Source organism: Neomonachus schauinslandi, chromosome 3 (genome assembly GCF_002201575.2).
Source record: "Neomonachus schauinslandi chromosome 3, ASM220157v2, whole genome shotgun sequence".
NCBI lineage: Eukaryota > Metazoa > Chordata > Mammalia > Carnivora > Phocidae > Neomonachus > Neomonachus schauinslandi.
The window spans coordinates 60,898,328-60,923,259 of NC_058405.1; the positions used below are offsets into that span (position 1 = coordinate 60,898,328).

Here is a 24,932-nt window from a genome sequence, read left to right on the forward strand (position 1 = left end):
GTAAGGATGGAATGTTGAAGAAATCTGGGCCAGGATGTTCTGCGAGGAAGGTTCTCTAACCTCAAAGGCTCCGTGACACTTGGAAAACAGTTCAGGAACTCCAAGCCCTTTGCTAATATTACCACACCCTGCCAGAAGATAAAGAGGAAAACACTGTCTCCATCATCTCCTTTACTCCAGCCCCGCCACCTCTGTACCTGGGAAGCACAACTACCCAGTGTTTGTCATGTTCTAAGATCACAAAAAAAATCAAAGCATAAGTAGGCACTGGAGGAAGAGGGTTTTCAACTGTTAAAATAGTTACTTTGGGATATAATCAATACATGGAACTGTCTCAAGAACCCACTGGATAACAGCACTGCACAGACCTCATATATAAGCAGTGGATAGGACAAAGACCGACCCCAAACTGTATACACATACACACACAACTAATCAGATAATAATTTCTCTCTCTCTCTTTTCCACTTACAGACAGACACAGACACACACACACACACACAAAATCAGATAATGATAAGCATCTACAAGGGAGACAATATACAACAAAATAGCTGGCCTTTGTGGAATGCCAGATCTGGAAAGTATTTCAAGTAAAATAAACAAAACAACCAAGAATGGTCACAAGCAAATTTTATACATAGTCATATCATTTTTATAAACTTGTCAAATTTTTATTTATTTTTCTATTTATCATTTCCCCCTCCCCATATCACGACTACCCCCTCTCATCAACAGAAGAGGAAAAAAAATCCCCTATAGCTGAAATGTGCTAGTAATATTGGAAGGAGCAATGGTAGGCAAACAGGGACAGGAAAAAGATAAAGAGCCTGAAGGAAAAATATTCTTAAGAAGGTTCAATTACTCCAAATCTAAAGTCTACAACTGAAATTCTAGCAGCATGTTAAAGTCACAAATGGAAGTTTTTCTGAATATATGGACTTTGAGAATCAAGACAAACTGCACATAAATCAAGAAATAAATATAAAAATTAACCATAGGAAAAATGTGCAAAAATACAAATAGGTAATTCCCGAAAGAGAAAAAATGGAAGAAAAAATAGCTAAGGAAATCCATATGGCCAGACAATACAAATTAAAATATTAGGGATATATCATTTTGCACCCATCACACTAGCAAAATTTTAAGGGTTGACAAAAGTGGTGACGTGTGTGTGTGTATATAGCAATGGAAACTTTCCATCATTCTTACATAAAATCATTTTAGAAAACAATTTGATAATATCTGATAAGCTGAAGATTAGCATACACTAGGACCCAGTAATGCCATCTCTAGTTATACATCTTAAAGAAACTCTCATATATGTTTACAAGAAACCATGTAAAAGAATACTGTCTACAGCATTATTTGAAACAGGAAACAACCTAGAAGTCCAATAAGGGAATCAATAAATAAACTGTGGTCTCTCTATAAATCAGAGTTGAAATGAATAAACTCAACTTCTAAGATCCAACATGGATAGATTTCAAAACAGTATTTTTTGAATATAACATACAATTCATGCATGCATACATAAAAGAACATAAATCATAAATGTACAGCTTGATGAATTTTCACAAGATGAATGTCCTTGTGTAATTAGCATTTTTATCAAGAAACAGAAACTTACTAATTTATGTCCCTCCAGTCATTATCCCTCTCCAACTGATCAGTTTTTCCTGATTTTGAACTTTACATAAATGGAATTATAGAATATGTTCCCTTTGGCTTATGGCTTCTTCCATTCAATATTACAGGGTTGAGATTCATACTGTTGCATATTTAAGTGTAGATCATTCATTTCCATTGCCATATAGCATGTGAGTGTAAAAAACAGCAAGAGAGGGAGAGAGAGAGATGGACAAAGGAACAGAGATAGAATATGTACTGCAGTTTATTTTTTTGTTGATAAGCATTTGGGTTGTTTCTAGTTTCTTTCTAGTATGACTAGTACAACTAGGAAATTATGGCATGTCTTTATGAGAAACCTAAATACACATTTCTGTTGGTATACACTGAGGAGCAAAAGAGCTCTTGTGTGAAGTGCCTGTTAAGTCATCTGCCTACTTTTTAAAAAATTGAGTTACCTTTTTTTATTGATTTGAAAAATTAGTAATATATTCTGGAAGAGTCCCTTGTTAGATATATGTACTGCAAATGTCTTTTCCCACTTTGTGACCTCTTTTACTATTTTAGTGGTATCTTTTGATAAAGTGAATTTATCTTAATACATTTTTTCTTCCATGGTTAGTACTTTTTGTGCCCTCAAAGATCATGAAAATTTCTTCTAAAAGTTTTAGTATTTTACCACTTATATTTAAACCTGAAATTGAGTCTGTTCTATGAGCTAGAAGTGGAGGTAGATTTTTTTCTCAAATGGATACCCAAGTGACATACTATTGAAAAAAACATTCTTTCTCCACTGTTCTAGAATATCACCTTTTTTCTTATATTGGGGGACACTACAAGTGTGAGTCTATTTGTGAATCAAAACAATATCAGATGAAAAGAAAGCCGAGATGCAAAATGACATACATAGAAAAAAGCATCTGTCTGCACTGTTAAACATTTACTTAATCTAGTTTTATATATGTATAACATGTACATGTAGTAAAAGTGAGAAAAATGAACTAAAAAGCTATAGACCGAATTCAGGATGGGGTGGGGTGGGGAAGAGGGCAGAAAGTTAACATTGAGTAGGGGAACAAAGGAAACTACAGCTTAATGATCTGCAGTGTTCCGTTTCATTTACTAAATTTTTAAAAATCTACAACAAAAAAGAACAAAACTTGGCAAATATGTAGAAATTTTGTATCATTTATTCTTATCCAGAATATCTGAATATGTTAATATGAAGATAACTGTCAAAAGCAAATAAAGTGTTCATTCAAGTAGTTAACTATTAGGTTTTATACAAAATCAAAGACAAGAAAACTTCATACATGCCTCGACTTTATAAAGTAGATTAGATTATAATCACAAACCCCAAAGGTCACACATTTTTAAGGACTCCAACAAAGAGTTCTCCTTGATCAGCTATTAAAATATACTGCAAGAGGGCAGAATACTCCCTGAAAATTATGCATGCTCCTTTCAGTCATCATTTTTTATTCACCTACCAAATATTAGGCATGTTTAGGTCCTGGGTATTTAAAGATGCGTAATAAAATGTGGTCCCACCACTCAAAGAGCTCAAAGGAAAGGGATCATGTTCCTAAAGGAATTTTTTTTTAGAGGTGTGTTGGAGGATAAGCTAACCCGAAAACAACAATACTGGCTATGAAGATATTTACTGGCTTATTTCTGAACACTTGGCAGGAAAATAGTTTTATAAAACTTAATTGCAAGAAACTTTAGTACAAGAGTATTCAAAAGTTAAGTATCTAAACTGATGATGCTAAAAAAATTAGTCATTAACACTTACATAGTAGTTACTACTATACGGCATTGTTCTAAACCATATATATAGTTCCCATATATATAATATATATACATATATTAATTCATTATATTCTATATTCTATATTCTATATTAATTCATTTAACCCACAAAAATAAACAAATGAGACAAGCACCATACACTCCTATTTACAAATGATAAAAACAGAGGCACAAAGAATTACAATAACTTTCTGAAAAGTACACGGTAAATAGTAAGGAGACAGAATTCAAACCCAGCTGGTGTGGCCCTTGATTCTGTGCTCTTAACCACTTCATTATACTGCCTAGTCACTACTGAAACCATCATCTACATTTTTAAAAATCAAGTATTGAGATAACCATATAAAAAAAACTAATTTATTAAATGGAAAAAAGAAAACTTTAATTATGAAAATAATGACTTTTATAAAAAATTTTAAATCATCCCTTTAAAAATCTAGTGATTTTTAAGCCAGTAATTAGTATATTTTACAAATAATTTAGATTGTTTTATAAAACATCCTATGCTTTCCCCCTAGTTACTTCTTCATCCAATGTAAAGAGGTAGTAATATATTTTCTCCCTCCTGCTCTTCTCTCCTAATTCCCAAGTACATGAGTAATAACAATAATAAAAATAAGCAAGAATAATAGCTAGGATATTGAGCACTTACTATGTGCCAAGCACAATTCTATGAGCTTTTCATATATTTAATAAACCAACAGGATAGGATAGGTACTATTATTATCCCCATTTTAGAGATAAGTTGTTAATATAAGATTCCATGTCAGAAGATATAGGTTTGGAGGATATATACTCAAATAATCCCTGCTATATAATCAAGTTCAGACCATGTAAGGACTGCAAATTTTAAGAACGGGCTAAATCATATGCAATTCAATAATACAATAATTTTCCCATAATCATGACATTATTGGTCTTTATTAGGGTCTTCATAAGACGATACTTGGCAAAACTTCAGTCTAATGGACTTATTAATAAGCAAAGAAAATTACTGTTTATACTAACAAAGTTTTCTTTTTACTTGTATACAACTGAAGTTTTCTATATTATTTAATTTTATTGTATTTTTTTTTACGATTTTATTTATTTTAGAGAGAAGAGTGTGAACAGGGGGAGGAGCGGAGGGACAGGGTGAGGGAGATAATCTCCACCAGACTCCACACTGAGCGCAGAGTCTAACTCGGGGCTTGATCCCACCACCCCAAGATTCATGACCTAAGCTGAAACCAAGAGTCGGACGCTCAACTGAGCCACCAGGTGCCCCTCCAAATTATTTTAAATGATTCATTTCATTGATATCACCATTCCAGACATTCTTTGTAATTATCTTGGTAGTTGACAGAAAAGGAAACGTAACTCCAACTTAAGTTCAGGAAAACCGTCCTATTTTTCCTTCTTTCTTTTGGAGATCTATCTTACTGCCTTTTCACCTTTGAGTCTTTCCTGAACTTCCTATTAAAAAAGAATAAAATTTATTTCTCCATACGTATAAAAAGTAAATGGCAAATTAGGTATGTGATAGGCTATCATTAGGCTTGCTCAAACTTTATATTATAAAAGTGCAATTTCTCCTTCATTCAACTGCTTTGTTTTTGATTATGGTTCAAATCCTAATTAGTTGCGACTGTGCTAAGACTGGACTAAGGCTCAACTTAAATTTTAATTATTCTGTTATTCACTGAGCACCTGCTAAAGCATGGCATTCTGTCAAGATTTAATAAGGACTGTACCAAGCCAAACAATATTTGAGATGTTCTAGGTAGCTCACTTTAAGAGAAACTATTATAAAACCTTAGATGACCAAAATTCTTACACATTACTACTTATTTTTTAGACCTGCAGAATGCAAAAAATAAAAGTCAGCAAATAGTAAAAAAGAAAAAAAGAAAAAAGGAATTTATTCTTAAAACATCTTTAATTCAGGAACTAAGCAGATTTCTCCTGGTACACAACCTAACTGGCTCCTTCCTAAATGATGGCCACACCAGAGCCAACCATGACAGTCAAGACTGACTGATCTGTACCAACACTTACGAGGTTTCCCTTGCACTTGGATGTTCTGCCAACCAGTTCTATTACAGAAGTAATTCAAATAGTAAGTCCTTTAATAATCATACTTCCCACCTTCTGTTTTCATGACCTATTTACACCTGGCACCTATTTACCTATCCCACCAGTTTGAGAGAGGGCAGGAAGAAGGATCTTATTCTTTTCTGTGCCCCACCCCCGACCATAGTATTTGTCAAATGAAATAAATGAGGTCCTTCCCATTCCCACAGCCGAAGACAAGTACAAGAGTAAGAGCGGCAGAGTAAGAGCTGCAGTCAGAGCACCTCTCAGTCCTGCCAATAAGACCTGCGCTCCCCGCAAACACACATACAGACGTGGATGCAAACACACAAACATGGATTCTATGGTAATGTTTGTGGGTGGGTCACAAAACCAGGTAGTCTTACCTTCAAGAGCTGGGAGGATTACTCTCTTACAATGTATGTACTTAATCTCTATGACCCTTGTATGCACCTACATAGAGGACACAAAGACATGAGCTGCAAACCTGACACCCAGGTTAGGGGGTGGCGAAACAACCATTCCATATGCTGAAGGCATCACAAGTACTTGGCCTAGCTCAGTGTACAATAGTCATAACGAGAATTTACATATGGACATACTTCCACTGAGGCCTACACAGAATATAACCCCCAAATTCTTGCCTTATTTAGAGATACAAAGAACATAACCATATATTATTTCTTGCAAAATTTTTTATCTCATACACCTAACCATCACTTTTCTTTATAGTTAATACACTGGCCTAGTACCAATGAACTTGGCACAGTATCAAAGAAGTACGTAGGTCATTATTAGTCTCTAATTTTTAATTGTTATCAGGTGAGGCCTTTTTAAAAAAATAAGAATGGAAATCACAAATCAAGCTATAACTCAGAAACCACTTAATGAAAGGCAACACATAAGACACTGTAATGTCCTATCTTCAAGAACGTGTAAATAAATAACGGTAATATCTTATGATATGTACAAAGTAACAGTGTATGACTAGAGAAGGAATAAGTGATTATCTGGGGGATGAACCAGGGACGGTTCACCGAAAAGCAGCATCTGAGTAAGTTAGGAAAATGAAAAGTTTACTAAGAATCTAGAACCTTTTGCAGATTGGGGGGTGGCATGTGCAGAGTGAAGATCATAATCAAAAATACAGGAGGCAAGAAATAAAAAAACAAATACTAGGATGAAAAACTAAATTAAAATTCAAAGCTGCTGGAGAGTAAAGTACAAAGGAGAAAAACTGAAGATTTTAAGAAAGCCTTTAAGAATGGGTAAGGTTTTAGGGGCGCCTGGGTGGCTCAGTCGGTTATAAGCATCAGACTCTTCGTTTTGGCTCAGGGTCATGAGAGACACTGAGAGAGACATGATCTCAGGGTCATGAGAGAAACTGAGCCCCATTTTGGACTCTGCTCAGCGGGGAGTCTGCCTCCCCTCTCCTTTTCCGTCTGCCCCCTCCCTGCTTGTGCACTGCACTCCCTTCTCTCTCTCTCAAAAAAAAAAATCTTAAAAAAAAAAAAAAAAAAAGAATGGGCAAGGTTTTAATATGGGGGAGATAGAGGAACAACATTCAGGAAAAGAGAGATTATGAGGGAAAAAACCAGAAGTGTTCAGAAAATTAGTAGCCTATTTTGGGTCAAGTTTAGAGAAAATATAAAAGAATGATAAGGAATTTTTTCTTCATCTACTAGTCATTCCCTAGTCTTTTCAGTCCATTAAAACAATTCCCACATGAAGTCACCCATGATCTTTTTTTGGTCACTGTGGTAAATGACAAGTAAGAGAAGTGTTCCAGGCCTAAGTCTTAATAGGCCTCACAGCTTCACTATCACCCTCTTGGGAGCCAGCCGCCTCATGAAGAAACTTGAACTTGACCACTGACTGATGAGACATCATATGGAGATAGAAGCCACAGGGACAAGCACCAAAGCGTCCAGGCAACAGTGAGCACCAAAGCCCCAGACTTATAAAAAAGGCCATCTTCAATGTTCCAGCCCCAGTTAAGCACCCAGCTGAATGAAGTCAACCCACAGAATCTTGAGAAACAATAAAATGGTTTCAAGCCTCTAAGATTTATGATGATGTGTTACACAGAAATAGATAATGGTGCCATTAAATCTAGTGGAGATTTTCACAGTTAGCTTCCCAGCAGCATTCAAAAGTATTTACCATTCTTTAGAAAGACACTCCTCCTTTGGCTTTCACACTGGAATATTCTCATGGTTTTCCTCCTCTTCTCTGGCTGTTCAGTCTTCTACCCTCACTCACAACCCAGACTCAACCTTCAATACCATTAACTGCTACAGATCCTCAAGGCTTAGTTTTAAGCCTTGGCCAATCTATATTTTAAACCCTCAACCACTGCCCACAGCTTCATTTACTATCTATACTCAGATAATATGAAACATTTTTATATGTCCAGCCTAGATCTTTCTTCTGAGCACCAAATATTCTTCTGCCTACTTGACTTTTTCCTTGAATGGCTCAAAGGTACCTTAAACTCAACATTCAAAACTGAAGTCATGATTTTCCTCCACCTAAAATGATACTCTTTCAACATTTCCTAGCTCAGTGAATGGTACCATAATCTCTCCAGTATTGCAAGAAGTCATTCTCCCTCTTCCTTATCACACTCCCAAATGTAATATAATGTATGGCAGCAAATTTGGTTGATTTAACCTTACAAATATCTCTTAAAATGACTACTTCTATCTCTTCTACCATCACCAAGCTCCTTGGCCAAGCTATTGGCAGAACTAATGCAACAATGCCTAACTGGTCTTCCAACATCCATTTGTCTTCCCCTCCTCCACCCAATATCTCCAAATAAAACCCTTGGATGACCTCCTATTGCTTTTATATTAATAACAACATTACTTGGCATTGCTTCAAGACCTTTACGTGGTCAAGCCAACCTTCTTTTCCATTTTATACAATGATCCCTTTTCTTTTATGCACTTAGTCACATTAGCTTTTTTCTAGTCTTGTTCTCAAAACATACTCCCTTTGGGGGGCACCTGGGTGGCTCAGTCAGTTAAATGTCTGCTTTCTGCCCAGGTCATGATCTCGGGGTCCCGGGATCGAGCCCCAGCAGGGAGCACGCTTCTCCCTCTCCTTCTGCCCCTCTCCCTGCTTTTGTACTTTCTGTCAAATAAATAAATAAATCTTAAAAAAAAAAAAATACTCCCTTTGGGAATAGAGTCTTTGCACAGTCCCTCTGCCTGATATGATCATCTTTCCCACTTTTTGTGTAGTAAATCTTACTCATTTCTTCAGATCTTAGCTTTCCCTGACCTCCTTGACTAGATCTAGTGTGCCCTTATTGTAAGCTCTTAAAGCAGATATTCCTCCTTCTGCAGGATATATGATAATTGCAATTTATTTTTATCTATGTGATATTTTTATTAACGTTTGTCTTCTCAACTAGACTAATGGCGGCAGAGCTCCTGTTTGTTTTTACTCACAATTTGATCCTTAGAGCCTAGCACAGTGTCTGGTTCACAGAAGAAACTCAATAAATATGGCTAAATGAATAAATGATGTATGGATAAATAAGGTGACTGGCTAAGTTGTAAAGGGCGCTAAGGAATCTAGTGAATGATGGAAAGCAATGAAACATTTTTAACAATAGAATAACACGCTCAAGTGGTGTGCTTTAGAATCATTACTGCCATGGTATGACAGGCTGAAAAACACCAAGACAACTTAAGGAACTAATAGTTTAAGAAAAGCACCAGGGTGACTGATGGCAAAAGGAATAGAAATGAGAGGAAGAAACAGGTTAATGAAAGCAAAAAGCAAGGGACTGATACCAAAAACAATTATAGACAAAAAAATATAGAATATGCTATGTCCTAGGCCCTGACACTTTCTCTACCTCTACTATTAAAGTGATGATATAACATGCTCAAAATGGTAACAAAGTACTTAATATATGATGCATAATTTTTTGTAAAAACTAAGTTTCAAATACACACACACAACCAGAAAAGAGTATTTTTCTCAAAAGATGTACAATAACGTATAACTACTCACAATTGTTAATATCCCAAATTATAAACTGTTAATATCTCAAAGTATAAAGAATCCAACATTAAAACTGTAATAAATTGTAAAGTATTAGATCAGATGTTTAATTTAAAGCATGTTGATAAAGAAACTTTAAAAATAAAAAATGGTGGGACGCCTGGGTGGCTCAATCAGTTAAGCATCTGCCTTTGGCTCAGGTCATGATCTCAGGGTCCTGGGATCAAGTCCCGCACTGGGCTCCTTGCTCAGCAGGGAGCTTGCTTCTTCTGCCTGCAGCTTCCCCTGCTTGTGCTCTCTCTCTGACAAATAAATAAAAAAATTAAAATAAAATAAAATAAAATAGTAAGAGCTTTCTGAATCATTTTGAGAGCTATTATTTTCTAGGTAACTGAGAACACTTAACACTTCAAGTATGAAAACTTATCAAAAAACTTCCCACAGCATGTTATATATGTCCCTATCTTCTGAAAACAGACTGTACCCTTAAAAATAACAATAAGCTTTTCTTGATAATTCCAAGAAGCAGAGAAAGACAAAGCTTAAAGACTTCTTGTTCATACCAAATATTGCCTCAAGTCACACAAGCAAGTTAACAAGCTGACAATTCATCATTTGCTGAACTCTGAACTAGGGTTTCAATTAAACATCCTGCTTGAATCATCTTATTTAATCTTCCAATACACCTATTACTTATAACTTATGACTCTAAAGCATATTATCAATTTAACATATTTCTTTGGTTCCCCAAAATTTAACATTAAATGTATATAAAAATTTTTCCAACAGCACACAATTATCCATGTAGCTTCATATCCCTTTTTTCTTCCATATCAGAGAGTTTGAGTATCACAGACTTTTAAGTCTTCTCCATACTGGGTCTAGAGGTTCTTCTGAATTCCTTTTGTAAGAAGAACATCAGAGTCATATTTTATAGCTTGTGCTTATGAACTTGACCTCACTAGCACCTTCAGTTTGAAAAGTTTAATTTCAAGGTATATTAAAGACCAGCAGTGTTTCACTTGCATTTCCATTTGATTAACCTCAGAATATTTTTGTATTCTTTTTATTTCAGTTATAAATTACTAGATGACATAATGCTTTGCTTTGAAAGGCTGACTTTGGCCAGGTGTTTTGATTCCTCAGTAACAATTCTTCGTAATCAGGGCAAGTTTTACTTCTCAGAAATTTGGTAATTTCAACTGCCTTTATTCGCATTGCCTTTATACAGTAGGTAATCTATTGTATATATCATATTTTTAAAAATTTCATTGTTAATTCACTATACAGCAATAAATTCTTTAAAACTTTTCAAGCAAGAGGGGCGCCTGGGTGGCTCAGTCATTAAGCGTCTGCCTTCAGCTCAGGTCATGATCCCAGGGTCCTGGTATTGAGCCCCGCATCGGGTTCCTCACTCAGCGGGAAGCCTGCTTCTCCCTCTCCCACTCCCCCTGCTTGTGTTCCCTCTCTCGTTCTGTCTCTCTCTGTCCAATAAAAGAAACAAAATCTTTAAAAAAAAAAATTTTTTTTCAAGCAAGAACTAGGAAACTTCTAGTTAAAAATATGTAGCAATCAGATGTAATGTATGAACCATGTTTGGATTCTGGTTTAAATAACTGTCGACATTTGTGAGACAATTAGGGAAACTGGAATACAGATTAGGTATCAGACTATTATTTATTGGACCCCTTAAAATTTCTGTGAAGCTATAGAGATAAATTATAAGTAAAATTAATTTAACTTAATTATTTAAAAATTAACTTTTTTTTTTTTTAAACAATTTTATTTGAGAGAGAGGGAAAGAGAGCACAAGCAGAGGGAAGAAGCAGAGGGAGAGGGAGAAGCAGGCTTCCCGCAGAGCAGGGAGCCCCATGTGGGGCTCGATCCCAGGACCCTGGGATCATGACCTGATCCGAAGGTAGACGCTTAACAACTGAGCCACCCAGGCACCCCCAAAATTAACTATTTTTAAAAATTAAATTTAGCGGCACCTGGCTGACCCAATGTCAGGGTTGTGAGTTCAAGTCCCACACTGGGCGTAGAGTTTACTTTAAAAAAAAAATTAAATTTAAATTTAACAAAATGTTAAAATACATTCAAGTTTCATTAGGCTATAGAACATTGCTGATGTAAACAGATACATATAGATGTCCTTAGATGTCAAAGATGCATACAGAAGTATTTGTGAGTGAAATGATACAGTGTTTGTAATTTGCTTTAAAATATTCCTGGGGCACCTGGGTGGCTCAGTCAGTTAAGTGTCCAACTCTTGGTTTCGGCTCAGGTCATGAACTCAGGGTTGTAAGATCAAGCGCCATGTGCAACTCTGCACTCCATGAGGAGTCTACTTGAGATTTCTTTTCCCCTCTCTCTCCCTCCCTTCCCCCTCCCCCCATCTGCTCCTTCCCCTGCTCACACATGTGAGGCCTCTCTCTCTCTGTAGGATAATATATTCCCCCTAAAAATGGCAGTAGGGGCAGAACAGATAAAAACAAGACCAACAAAATCTGTGTAACAACTGAAGCTTGATAAGGGTTCTTGAGGTTTATTATTTTATTTTCCCTACTTTTGTATATATCTGAAAATTCTACAATAAGAGTTTTTAAAAATTGGACATATGTGAGTAAACACAATTAAAAATGCAAGTAATTAAAAGCCTTTGTGAAAAGAAAATGAGAATGGGAAGGAATTCTTGCCTTTATTACTAGCCCTTCTGTAAATGTAATTATTAGCCAAATGTTCACATTTAACTAAAACATTTTAACTCTTTAAAACAGAATATAAAAATTTCACCTGACATGAGGTGCTAGCAAAGTAAACAGTTCGGCCAGAGTGATAGCTAAATGGCCCACACCTATGTCTAAAATCTGCACTGACAAACATTACCAGATACAAGTCCATCACAGGTTACCTCCCTGCTGAGAACTAACACATTTCTCCTGACTTCAGAAAAGCTGAAGAGGGTAGAGAATGGGTAGATAATGTTTCTTAGAATCAAATAAACAGAATAATCATTTGGGAGTAGGAGGAGGGTAAAGAAACCTTGACACAAAGAGATTGATACATTTGTCCAAATTATTGAGGGTTTGGGAAAAACCAAGATTTAAACCCATGTTCTCCCATTTTGCTACATCCTGTTACTTATCTGGATTCCCATTTAATGTTTACACTGTGCCATATTCAGTCACCTTACTGACATCTGTTTTTCTGCTTGACTTTGTAACAAATAGTTCAGATTACTGCTTCCTGGGTTCCTACTGCTTGCTTACTTACATCACAACTTTTGTGTAGCAGCTTCCTCATTTACAGACTATATAACAAGGATACACAATATAAACAATATAATATACATTGTTTATGTGTATGTATATACACATATGTGTATATGTGTATACATATGTATATATGTACATATGACAATGTAAAAAAATTTTACATCAAAAATTAATCAATGTATTTCACTATATTAACAAGATTAAAAAAGAAAAGTCATATGATGATCTGAACATATGCATTAAAAACATCTGGCATTTCAATGCCCATTCACAATTAAAAAAAAAAAATACCTCAACAAACTGGGAACAAAAGAAAATTTCCACAATCCGATAAAAAGAGTATACAAAAAACCTACAGTTAACATCACACTTACAGGTGAAAGTTTTCACTTCCTACCCCATCCCCCAAGATTAGGAACAAGGCAAAGATGTCCATTCTCAACACTAAGGCAAGAAAAGGAAATAAAAAGCAGACAGATACTGAAAACATATAAGTAAAACATTCTATATTTACAAACATGATTCTGTATGCAAAAAATTCCCAAAATCTAGAAAAAGCTATTACAGGATAAGTGAATTTAGGAAAATCAGAGATTATGAGGTCAAAATACAGGAATCAACTCTATTTCTATGTGCAAGCAAAAGTCAGAAATTGAAAGTAAAAAAGACCAATTTACAATAGCATCAAAATATATGTGCAAAACATACAGTAAAATCTACCAACATCACTGAGAAAAGTTAGACTTAAAAAATCTGAGATTACTATCTCCATGGATTAGAATAACTAATAATGTAAGGTGTTGACTTTTCCCAAATTAACTTATAGATTCAGTGTAATTCCAATCAAAATTGCAGTAGGTGGGGTATCTGGCTAGCTCAGTCAGTAGAGCATGTGACTCTTGATCTTGGGGTCATAAGTTCAAGCCCCTTGTTGGGCTTAGAGCTTGCTTAAACAAAATTGCAGCAGGCTCTCTTATAAAAAAAAATTATCAAGCTAATTCTAAATTGCTAAAGCTAAACAAACTCAAAAGACCCAGCATAGACAACACAATTTTGGAAAAGAACAAGTTGGAGACTTAAACTAACAGACTTCAAGACTTAAAAAACTTACAGACAGTGCAGTACTGGCAAAAGACAGACATAGAAATCAACAAAACAGAACAGAAAACCCAGAAGTGGCCAACTGACTTTCAACAAAGATGCCACAGCAATGCAATGGGAAAGGATTATCTTTTTAACAAATAGTACTGATACGATTAATGATGTATCAAAAAATGAATCTCAATACTTTCCTCCCATGAGACATAAAAATTGTAATGAATCATGACCCTAAAAGTAAGAGCTCACCCTATAAAATTCCTTCTAGAAAATATAGGAGAAAAATCTTAGTAACATTGGGTTAGGCAAAAATTTCTGAAACAAAATACAGAAAGCACAAACTATAAAAGAAAAAAATTAATTTAAAACATTTGCCCTTCAAAAGATATTGTAAAGAAGGAAAAGGCAAACCACAGACTGAGAGAAAATATTTGAAAAACATATATCCAATAAAGGACTTGTATCCAGAATATGTAGAAGATTCTTAAAACTCAGAAATAAGACAATCCAATAAAAAATGGGCAACAGATGAGAACATTCACTTCACCAAAGAACACATACAGATGGCATATAAATACATGAAAAGATGTTCAACACCATTAGTAATTAGGGAATGCAATCTAAAACCAAAATGAGATAACACCACACACCCACTATGTTGTCTAGAATTTAAAAGACTGAAAAAATTCAAGTGTTGGAAGGATGTAGAGCAACTAGAACTCTCATATATTCCTGGTGGGAATGCGAAACTAGTACAGCGACCCTAGTAAACAGTTTGGCAATTTCTTATAAAGTTAGGTATACACTTATCATATCACCCACCAACTGCACTCCTATGTATATGCCCAAGAGAAATGAAAACTTATGTCCACAAAAGGTCCTGTCTGCCAATGTACACAGTGACTTTATTCATAATGGTTAAAAAAAAAAGGGGAAAAAACCTAAATGTTCTATCTGGTGACAGGATAAGCAAACTGTAGTATAGCCGTACGCTGGAATATTACCCAACAATTAAAAGAACAAACCACTGATATATGCAACAGTGTGGATGAATCTCAAAAGCATTAAGCTAAGTGAAAAAAGCCAGACACAACAGACTATACACTCTATGATTCCATTTATATGACATTCTAGAAAAGACAAAACTAGATAGATAGATATAGACAGAGAGATAGACACAGTGACAGAAAGCAGACCAGCTGTTTCCAGATGATGACAGAAATTAACTGCAAAGGGGCAAAGCACAAGAAAATTTTTTTGGAGTGATAAATGTAGTTTATATCATGAGTGTGCTTTTGACATGATGTTTATTTACTTTTGTCAAAACTCATCAAGTTTTATACTTGAAAGTACTATATTTTATTGTATATACATTATGGTTAAACAAAAAGGACAATAAAAACAACAACAAAGGAAATATAAGCCAATACAAATTGAATACCATATATTCAGTGGCGAAAAAAAAAAAAGGGAAAGAAAGAAAAGGTTCTAAAATACGTACGCAATTTAGTTTGCAGTCTGGTGCCTTATACTATACCATTCTGCCTCCTTTCTAAGAGTGCCTCTCTAAATATCCAGGTGAGAATACTCATCCTCCGTCTTTTCCATGGAACAGAAAAGATGTGTGCACATACGCATTTGCGTGCATGTACACACACACACAACTCCTATAGGAGTACTAGACTTATCTCTTAGGTCGATAATCTAACTATGTATCCTGTTCTCTCCCACTTAAGACAACATAACAAAATGAAAGCATCAGAGTGTCTTCACTACAAGGAATACTTGAGGTACTTTAAACTCTTATTAACAATAAGATACTGGGTACACATTTCATAAGATGGCTGAGAAATGGATCCAAGCAAACTACAGTACAAGCAAATTCATTCTTTAATTCACTCTTCCAATAAAAATTTATGAAGACTTAATGCTGTCAGTGAATGAATAAGTGGCAAAAATCTGCAGAGAATTAAGTGTTATTAATTTTAATGAAATTAGGTCAATTAGTTCCTAAGCTACAATAGAGCTAGGGATAACATAACACTTATGAAGTAACTGCAGAAAAATAATATATATATATATATAATCAAATGCTAAATTTTGTGGTATTTATAAATGCTGTAAAAATTCATTCATGGTATGAGTATCAACTGAGTGACTATTCTCTGCCAGGCGCTGAGGTTACAGTGGTAAGCAGAACATAGGATAGTCCTTGCCCTGATGGGGCAGGAAGGCTGGTCGACATTAACCAGGTAGGCACAGATTACTATGTAATAGACTATGCTAAACGCTATGAAGGAAAAAGGGCTTTCTTTCTATTCTTTCTTTTTTTAAAGGTCAAAACAAAATCCTATGCTCCAGTCTTAACTAATGAAGATCACACTCCCCAGCTAGTCTCTTGTCCTGATACTTCTGCAAAAACTTCTATATCCCATTAAAATCCCGCCTTTCCGGAAAGCACCAGTGTTGCCTTCATGAGCAAGTCTTCTCTGATCCCTACAAGAATTAGTAGTTTCTCCTTTCTGTAATGTGACAGAGAATAATAAAAACAGCAAAATTTCTTAAGCACTTATTATCTCATGTAATCATTAAGACAACCATGAGATATAGTTATTATTATCCCCATTTTAAAGTTGAGGCTTCAAACAAGAGAGAATTAGGTTACACCTGTAATTAGCTGCAAAGCCACAAATCCAACTTAGGTGTTTAACATAAACACATTCTTTAACCAGTACATTTTAAATACCTACTTTAAATTTTAATTGGAAATACAAGTGTGAATTCATGACCTATTTTCTCTTTCGGGGGGGGAAAAATGTATTTCCTAACTCTGTCCACTTTTAAAAGGCCTCAAAACAATGACGAATTCAATAGCCCACCTCTAAAACCATAGGTTATGATCTCCATATACATATACCATTTCCTAATATACAGAACATGATATGATTCCAGGTCTGGGGCAGAAATGCACAAAATAAACTTAGAACAAGCAGCATATTAGAAAGTAGTTTCCAAAGCTTTTAAAATAAAATTAATTTCTTTACATTTTATTTCAGAAACTGCTCACTACTTCTTAAAATCTAATCTCTCTTCTTACCAATCAAAACCCCCAATTTTAGCTAGTCACATGGCCACCCAAGAAGAGGTTACATTCCCCCTCTGCTTCACAGTAAGTGTGGACAAGTTCTGGTTGATGGACTCCGACTGGAGCTGCCATATACAAGTTTTAGGTCATGCTCATAATAGGTGGCTGCCGCCTGCCCTCTACATTCTTTACTCCTTCCCACAGGCTGAAATTCAGTTGTAGTGTTGAACTAGGTAGAGTATGTTGTAAAACCAGTATCAACCATTCAGATAAAAGTGAAGTCAAAGCAACAAAGTAGAAGGAACCTGGGGCCCGGGCAACAGTTTGGAGCAGGACCAAGCTACCTCCCAGACCACTAACCAATTCTGTCTCTGATGTGAGAGAAAAGGCTTTCCATCTTTTTAAGCCACTATTACTTTTGTCCAATTACAGCAGCCAAACCAACATCCTAAAAAATAAACTCACCAGAAGATTTTCAGAATTCTTGCAGGTTCACAACTAGATGCTCGTCAATTTGTTTTGCTCTGTGGCAGAAAATATGCATTCAAAGAGGCACTATATATGCATTAAAGGCAGGGAAGCACACATTCTAAATCAAACTAATTCTAAATGCCTTTGTAATTTAAGAAATAGAAAGTTGGCACCTCCAGGATCAAGTCCCCACTCTAGTCCCAATTACTCAGATTTGCTTAATGTAGATGGGCAAAAGCTTCAAATAAAATGTTAACACTTCTGGTGAAACTATTTCTTAAATCTCCTTTCTGAAATGTAACACAGCCTTAACTCTTCCTCAGAACAAACAGCAACAACAACAAACCTACATAACTAGGATCAAGCCCTTAGATTCATTTTGGTTTCCTCCTTCCTCCAATAAATGTAATAGTTCTAAGACTGAAGATTTAGTCCTTCAACTTCCTTTCTCTCCCTAAGGTTTTACCCTTCAACAGTCATAATCCTCAATTATTTTTCTGATTATTTCCAAGTACAGTTTAAAATCCCAAAACACCAAAACTGAAATTATCTGGTTGAGAAAAGGTATATGAAAGAAAGCTACCTATCCTAGCATTTGCTGCTTGGGATTAAAGAACCAATGCACTCTGTTACAGCATCTTTATATTTCTTCCTAATAGGAGAGGTTTGGTTTTTTTTTTTTTTTTTGAAGATTTTATTTATTTGACAGAGAGAGACATAGCGAGAGAGGGAACACAAGCAAGGGGAGAGGGAGAGGGAGAAGCAGGCTTCCCGCCAAGCAGGGAGCCCGATGAGGGGCTCAATCCCAGGACCCTGGGATCACGACCTGAGCCGAAGGCAGACGCCTAATGACTGAGCCACCCAGGTGCCCCTATGAGAGATTTGTTCAAAAGGAAAGGTTTACTAAATGCCACTAAATTGGTCATTTTAAAATGATTAATTTTATGTTATGTGTATTTCACCTCAATAAAACAATATACAAACCTTAGCAAAAGCCAAGCCCTTTACCAATCCAGTTAAAGAAAACTCCAAGAAAGAACAACACAAACAAAGATGGAAGTAGGACAGAAAAGAAAAATAATTAAGAATGATGATGATGATGGTGATTATAATGGATACAAATCGGGGCGCCTGGGTGGCTCAGTAGTTAAGCGTCTGCCTTCGGCTCAGGTCATGATCCCAGGGTCCTGGGATCGAGCCCCGCATCACTGGGCTCCCTGCTCGGCAGGAAGCCTGCTTCTCCCTCTCCCACTCCCCCTGCTTGTGTTCCCTCTCTTGCTGTGTCTCTCTCTGTCAAATAAATAAAATCTTTAAAAAAAAATAAAAATAATGGATACAATTCAGAAGTCAGAATAGAGACATAGATGTGGGGAAAAAAATTATTAAAGAAATAACTTAAAGGGTAGAAGTTTCCAAATTGAAGGGCCTGCCAGGAGGCCACCACAACATCTAGTGGAAGTGAGAGAAGTTAACAAGTAAGAGAATGAATATAAATTGGGTAAGAGTGATAAGAATTAAGCCCTAGAAATACAAAGAAGAAAATGCAACTAAATGCCTAAAAGCTTTACAGAAGGTAGCACTTGACCAGTGTCTTAACAAATATTGAGTAGGTTCTAGGAAGAGAAAGGTGGGAAGAGGTAGGAAGCATCCCAGAAGTATGGAACAGGCACTGGTAAATAAGAGTGTGATGGAGTCAATGAACAACGGGGACACTTTTTTGTTGGTGAAGCACTCAGTTGCAGTGTAAACCAAATAAACCATGGGAAAAGTTGGGATGATATCATAAAGGGCCTTTTATATGCCCAGAAAGGGGAGTATAGATATCCCGAGGTAGGAAATAAAAGCAAAAGGGAGAATGCCTAAGTAGCAACAAAACTCAATAAGATAAAGGCAGGTGGGAGTGGGCAAAATGGGTGAAGGGGGTCAACAGGTACAAACTTCCAGTTATAAAATAAAGAAGTCATGGGGATGTCATGGACAGCATGGTGACTGCTGTTAATACTGAATTGCATATGTGAAAGTTGCTAAGACAGTAGATCTTAAAAGTCTCATCGCAAGAAGAAAAATTTTGTGTAGTAATCAATGTTAACTAGACTTTATTGCAAGGATCATTTCATAATATATACAAAATATCAAATCATTATGTTGTACATCCAAAACTAATATATGTCAATTATATCTCAATAAAATATATACACGCCCCCCCACCCCCAGCAGCAGTGCTCTAAGAGTGTAACACCATTTGCATGCCTAACAATTACTGAGGACCCTAAAGAGCTTTTGTTTATGTGGGTTATATCTATCTACTGATGCTTACCATATCAAAAATTAAAAGAAAGTTAAAAGATAATGGCTAACAAAACAAATTTTGGAAATCTGTTTACAAATGGAAATCTGTATATACTGATGGATGAAGCTGTGGGAATAAATGAAATTGCCTAAAAAGGAACATGGCAAATATACAAGCCAAAAAACAAAAAACAAACAAAAAAACCCTAAGATTAAACCAGTCACAGGGTTAAGGGGACAGTCATAAAGCAAGATCAAGGATTAAATGGAACCAAAAGCCAAATGAAAGCCAGGAGAGTGTAAACCCAGAAGCCACTTTTAAGAAAGAGTGTTCAAGGGGCTCCTGGGTGGCTCAGTCCTTAAGCGTCTGCCTTCGGCTCAGGTCATGGTCCCGGGGTCCTGGCATCGAGCCCCACATCGGGCTCCTCACTCAGCGGGAAGCCTGCTTCTCCTTCTCCCACTCCCCCTGCTTGTGTTCCCTCTCTCTCTGTGTCTCTCGCTGTGTCTCTGTCAAATAAATAAAATCTTAAAAAAAAAAGAGTGTTCAATAATGCTGGCAAAAGCTCACAAAAGAGAAAAATTAAAAACCAATGACTGAATCTGGAAGATGATGAAGTCATTAGTGACCTTATTAAGAATGGCACAATCAGAAGCTAGATTGTAATAGATTAAGGAATAAAAAAGGAGGTAGGGAAGTCAAGGAGAATCAAAAATAATTTCTTAAATTTGTTATGAAAGGAATAAAGAAATTTAAGAAAGTCAGTAGAAAAGGAAATAGAAAAAGGGTATGTGAGGGTAAAATAAGAGTTTTTCCATTTTTTTTTGGAATGGCTGAACCAGGGAGGCAGAATTACACAACCATCACCGCTAATTTCAGAACATTTCCATCACCCAAAAGAGAAACCCCATTCACGCTGGCATCAACTCTCACCCTTAACTCCTAGCAACCACTGTAAGTTTCTGTTTCCATGGATTTGCCTATTCGGAGATTTCATATGAATGGAATTATGCAGTCACTGGCCTTTTGTATCTGGCTTATTTCACTTAGCATGTTTTTCAAGCTTCAGCCATGTTGTAGTGTGTGTCAGAATTTCATTCCCTTTTAAGGCTAAGTAACATTCCATTGTGTGATATACCACATTTTGTTCATTCGTTCATCAGTTTCTACTTTTTAGTTATTATAAATAATGCTGATAAGACATTTTATGTGGATATATTATCATTTCTGTTGGGTATATACCAAGAAGTGGAACTTGGGTGTCACTGGTTAACTCTATGTTCAACTTCATGAGGAAGTGCCAAACTATTTCCATAGTAGCTGCATCACTTTACATTCCCACCAGAATGTATGAGGGTTCTAGTTTCTCTACGTTCTCACCAACATTTGTTATTATCCATCTTTTTTATTATAACCATTATAGTAGGTATAAAGTTGTATCCCACTATAAAGTGGTTTTGATTTGCATTTCCCTAATGACTCGTGATGGTAAACATCTTTTCATGTGCTTAAAGGTCATTTGCATGTCTTTAGAGAAATATCATTTCTAATCCATTGCCTATATTTTAATTGGGTTGTCTATTTATTAACAGCTCATTTATATTCTGGATACTAGGCCCTTATGATATACGATTTACAAATATTTTCTCCTATTCCATTACAGTCTTTTCTTGATAGTATCCTTTAAATCACAAATATTTTTAATTTTGATGACGTCAAATTTTTCTAATTTTTCTTCGGATGTATTTCTACTGTCATATCTAAGAAACCACTGCCTAATCCAAAGCCATAAGGTTTTAGTCTGTATGCTTTCTTCTAAGAGTTTCAACTCTCGCAATTACACTGCCCATCCATTTTTATTTCATTTTTGTATATGGTATCAGGTAAGAGTCCAACTTCACTCTCCTGCATAAGGATATTTAGTTGTCCACTATCACTTGTTGAAAACAAGTCATTTTTTCCCCATTAAATTCTTGGCTCCCTTGTTGAACATCAAATGACCATAAATGTATGGGTTTATTTCTGAACTCTCAATTTATCCACTGATCTAGATGTTTATCCTTATGCAGTACTGTACGGTTTTTTGTTTTGTTTTTAAATCCCACACTAGAATGTGAGGAGCAATAAACTTGAAGTAAAAATAAAAAACCAGGGGCGCCTGGGTGGCTCAGTTGGTTAGGCGACTGCCTTTGGCTCAGGTCATGATCCTGGAGTCCCGGGGAGTCTGCTGGGCGGGGAGTCTGCTTCTCCCTCTGACCCTCCCCCCTCTCATGTACACCCTCTCTCTCTTTCTCTCTCTCTCAAATAAATAAATAAATAAATCTTTAAAAAATAAATAAATAAATAAATAATAAAAAACCAACAGACTAGTCAGGCCATGCCTCTCAATTGAGAATCAGCTAGATTCATTTCTTCACTCTCACAGAATTGAGAATTAAGTGAGATGTGAAATTACCCTGAAACAATAAAAAGTAACAAAATTAAGTCTTATTACTTATCTTCTCAATGCTTACATTCAAACTCATAAATTATTTTGGCAACCAAGAATAAAAGAAACACAGTAAGAATCTGCCTCTAAGAAACAGTGGCTAGCATATAAGCCCTCAATAAATTATTGTAATTAACCATTTTCCAATTGTTTTGTATTCTTTTCATTCATTCTCAATGACTATTAAGATTATGGAAAACCAATTGATAAATTAAAATCATCATACTTCAAGTTCTTTCTTTAGCAATTGCTTCCTTGAAAAAAAAAAAAATCAAGTACATGTCCCTTAGGCTATTTCTAGTTTTTTTATATTATCCAATACAAGCATTTAAGACAGTTGTCCTCATGATATTGAATAAGGAAAGTAAAATTAAGAAATTATTAAACTCAAAGCAGATTCTATAAAATTTAGTAATAATCTGATTTATTTAGTTGGTAGTCCTTACAGTTCCTTAGTTATATGTATATCCTTTAAATTTTAAAAACGAGGTTTTTTGGTTCTAGTAGTTTAACAGCAAAATCAGTTGAGAAAAGAGCAACTAAATTACTTAGCAGTCAACGATATGAAAATAATTTCTTTCACAAAGTTTTACTCCAATAAATTTCAATGGTGAAGTCTATGTATTGAAAAATAATTATTCACCATAAAATTCACCCATTTTAAAAGTGCCCAGTTATTTTTAGTAAATTTACAGAGTTGCACAACCATCACCACCATTTAGTTTTAGAACATTTCCAAACCTCAGAAAGATCCCTCGTGCCCATTTGTAGTCAGTCCCCAGTCCACCCCAGGCAACCACTAATCTACTTTATGGATGATCCATAAAAATGGAATCATATAATACATGGTCTTTTGATCTAGCATAATGTTTTAGAGGTTCATTCATATTAAAGCATGTCAGTAGTCCATTTCCTTTTATTGCTAAATAGTATTCCAAGTTTATTTTATATCAGGTATTAAACGACCCACAAACAATTTATCCTCTTTTACGAGGTTAAAAAAAAAAGTTGCCAAAATTACCTACTCCTTGTATATTCCACACTGTCGCCACCATCTTTCTAAAATCCAAATCTGATCACTTTCTCCTATACTAAAATCTCTTCAGTGGTTATTACCATCAACCTCTAATACAGTCTATATCCCCTGGCAGAGCATACAAAAGGGGCCATGCCATCCATCCAGTCTCATTTCCTCCTTCTTTACTGAACATTCTGCCAACTAGCAGTACTGAGGTGTAGATGGTTCCCCGACTCTCTTCTTTCACTTTTATGCCTTTGCACTCATCTACTTCCCAACCTGAATTAATCTTTCGAAGTCCAACTTGAGACATTTCCTAGCACCAGCCTCACTTTCTCAGCAGCTTCTGCTGTGATCAGTTTACTTCTTATACCATGCCACAACTATTTACCTCTCTCTTAGCAAACTCATGCTCCCAGTACCCAACCTTCTACCTGAACATCACTGGTGTTTAGTAAGTATTTGTTCAATTAAACTGAATATATTCTGACCACTACCATTCTTCTGCTCACTTCATTAAGGAAGATCAACTGCACTCTAATAAAACTCATGGTGAGGGGTGCCTGGGTGGCTCAGTCGTTAAGCGTCTGCCTTCGGCTCAGGTCACGGTCCTAGGGTCCTGGGATCGAGCCCCGCATCGGGCTCCCCGCTCCGCGGGAAGCCTGCTTCTCCCTCTCCCACTCCCCCCGCTTGTGTTCCCTCTCTCGCTGTATCTCTCTCTGTCAAATAAATAAAATCTTTAAAAAAAAAAAAACAAAAAACTCATGGTGAAAAGGGCCTGAAAGTAGTCTAACACAATTCAAGGTCTAGGGCACTGATCTACAAAATAGGGTATACTTCAGGGGTCAGCAAACTATGGCCCAGCAGCCAAATCCAGCCCTTGGCTTGTTTTGGTAAATAAAATTTTATTGACAACAGCCACACTCATTCATTTAACACATTGTCCATGGCTGCTTTTGCCCTACAGCAGTGGAATGGAGTAGTTCTAACTGACCAGGTGAGCTGAAAAGCCTACAATATTTACTACCTGGCCCTTTAAGTCTGCAGACTCCTGGTATACATCAGGATGTGAGGGAAGAAAGTTATCAGAACTTCCTTTGTTTAATTTTTTCATCTCCTCTTTTAAAATTTCTATTTTTGTAGATGTTTTCTAATATTAATATACAGGTGTGTGTGTATATAACTATACATATATAATATCTAAACATAAAAATGGACAAAAATTGGGGATACTGCATGCCCATATTATATTTTTTTTCTAATACAGGAAGCTCAACAACAACAACAACAAAAACAAAAATAAAACTATTAAGTCTTAGGACAAGTTTTAGAATTTACTTAAAAATTTGGCAACCAAGGTTATTACATGAACAACTGGGTTCTGTAAGTGCTTCAAAGCACAGAGAAAGAAGCCTAGAATTAAGCTTTTTCCAAAACAAAATGCTCAAAACATCTCTAAAAACTTTTTACTGAGCTAAAAATGTTATTCAAATAATGCAACAGTCCTAATATTCTTCAAGTTGAATGCAATAATAAATAAACTGCTTCAAAAGTGGTTATGTTTTTTAAAAAATTATTATAACAGACAAATCAAATGCAAATTTGTCCTTCAGAATCCTGAAGTCCAATTGCCTGATAAACAATACATGATAAATATATAAACTAAGAGAATACCT

The 24,932-nt window shown here is 35.7% G+C and overlaps 1 protein-coding gene across 4 annotated transcripts in view; it reads right to left on the reverse strand.

Moving 5' to 3' along the window:
- The window catches only part of INTS6 (integrator complex subunit 6), an 89,005-nt gene that overhangs the window by 32,712 nt on the left and 31,361 nt on the right, over positions 1-24,932 (reverse strand). The gene's annotated exons all lie outside the window — the stretch shown is intronic.